This window comes from Elgaria multicarinata, chromosome 1 (assembly GCF_023053635.1).
Source record: "Elgaria multicarinata webbii isolate HBS135686 ecotype San Diego chromosome 1, rElgMul1.1.pri, whole genome shotgun sequence".
Classification (NCBI taxonomy): Eukaryota; Metazoa; Chordata; class Lepidosauria; order Squamata; family Anguidae; genus Elgaria; species Elgaria multicarinata.
In genome coordinates this window covers 114805714-114808192 of record NC_086171.1, presented here as the reverse complement: position 1 = coordinate 114808192, position 2479 = coordinate 114805714, and positions in this window count along the sequence as shown.

The window sequence follows — 2479 nt, the reverse complement described above, 5'->3', positions numbered from 1 at the left end:
TTTCAAAGCAGTTCACATACATTCTCAATCTTTACAGCAACGCTGTATGCAAAATCAGTATTATATTATCCCCATATTGTAGATGGGAAGGTGAGAGATAGTGGTTTGCCTAAGCTAAGATTTGAAACAGGGCTTTCCTTACTTACAGCTTACGCTCTCATCCTGTTTGCAACATCAGCTCTCAAGTGCAGACTCAAGGTTATGGTTTGTTATATGTCTGATGCTCAACAAATATTTGCACTGTTGTCATTTGTGTTGTCTGTCCTGCAAAAGTCAATATGGCACTCCGATCAAAAGAACAACATTGCACCATCCATTAGACCAGTGATTCCCAAACTTTTTCAGGTTACCGCCCCCTTGGTTCCACAAACTCATGCCCAGTGCCCCCCCTACCCTACACTATAAAAATCATTATTCAGAATAGTGGCTTTCAACAACCCACTAAGGAAGATAATAACAATAAAATGCAAAACAGTAACAATTAATTGAATATTTATTCAAAATCCAAAGCACCCGCCGCAGGCTTGCCAAGGGAGGGAGGGAAAAGAGAGCGAATGCCTCTGTTTTGCAGCCGGCGTGGCAGGGCACACCAAGCAGGGTATGTCTCTTCATTATGGTTTTTGTGCTTTTGAAACATTTCAATTCACCGTTAAAAGGACTCTTCTTAAACGGTATTAATACATGTGTGCATTCTTCCCCTATATGGCTTGGGACCAAATTACCTTCTCCCATAAAAATGTCCCTGGGTTTTAAGACCTTCTGGAGAGGCGCTTCTCAGAAAAGACCACCTTGAGCACCCCCCTGCTGCCCCCTTGCCTCTTAGTGCCCCCTGCCATCCCCTTGCCTCTTAAGGCCCCCCTATGCAATCCCACTGCCCCCAAGGGGGCGGTACTGCCCACTTTGGGAACCACTGCATTAGACTGTGTAGACTCTAGGAGGACTGCTTCATCCCAATGACATTTTCCTATCCCACTATTTAGATTTTGTTATTTGGCTGGAAAAATAATAAGACAATTGGCATATTATGTAAGGTGTGTTGTTTGCAGAATGATTTGTAATAGTAACTAAGTGAAGGCATGAATGAAGGGTAGGTGTATCAAGCCAAGATATGTCCAGATGTAGGTAATGCTAGTGCAAATGGCATACCATAAGAAGGGGGATTAGTTTGGAGGAACAACCCCAAAAGAATGACTGTTGTGGGGGACCCTCACATCACTTGATAGGTCTTTTTGTGGTCTCTCTGTACTGTTAATACAATCAGCAGTGGCGGTGGTAGGGACTCATCCAAAGAAAACCCTTGGGATGTGCTCCCAAAAATAGAACTTTCTGCTCTTAAGTATTAACTACAGTTGTGCACTGATGAAGACCTATGTGGTGTAGCTCTGGGCCCTCCCTCCCTCCTTTTCTTCCTTCCTTGGAAAGTATGAATGTGGACAGGATCAATATCTTACCTAACTAAACTTTCAGTTACCAGTCATACCAGATAAGATTCTAGGAGGATAGCAAAGCTTGTTTATCTATGGTAACAACAACAGCAAAAACAAGCCCAATAAACCAAACAGCAGAAGATTATAGATAGGGAAATGGATGGATTGAAATGCCTGTTGTTCAATTACATTATAATGGATCTCAACTTGCAAGTCTGAAAGCAACAGAAAGAATGTATTAGCAGTGGAGCAAATTCATAATAGTTTTCCTTTACATGTGTAAATATTAGGGGTGTGCACGGACCCCCCAATCCACTTCGTGGCCCGATCCGGAAAATCCGGATCGGGCCCGATCCTCTTCGCGCCACTCCGCCCGTCTCCCGCTCCGCGGAGCAAGATCTGGCTTTGCTGCCGTCACTATATGGATGGCGGAGGCAGCAGCGGCGCAAGATAAGCCACCCACCCACCCCGCCCCCTTACCTTCCTCCGTTGCGGGCTTCAATTGAGGCCCCAGTTGAAGCCAGAAGAGGCCTCGGCCTTCACGTCCGGCTTCAACCGGGGCCTCAATTGAAGCCCGCAACAGAGGAAGGTAAGCGTCCCTCCTCCCTGCTCCCTTACCTGGCGCCGCCGCCGCATGGATGGCGGCACCGGTGGTGCCAGGTAGGCCAGGCCCCTGCCCCTGCCCCCTTACCTTCCTCCGTTGCGGGCTTCAATTGAGGCCCTGGTTGAAGCCGGAAGAGGCCTCGGCCTTCACTTCTGGCTTCAACCTGGACCTCAATTGAAGCCCACAACGGAGGAAGGTAAGCGTCCCTCCTCCCTGCTCCCTTACCTGGCACCGCTGGCACCGCTGGTGCATGGATGGCGGCGCCGGCGGCGCCAGGTAGGCCAGGCCCCCACCCCCTTACCTTCCTCCGTCACGGGCTTCAATTGAGGCCCTGGTTGAAGCTGGAAGAGGCCTCGGCCCTTACCTGGCACTGCCGCCGCCGCATGGATGGCGGCACTGGCAGCGCCAGATTAGTCCCCCTCCCCCCCACTTACCTGCAGGCGAAGCT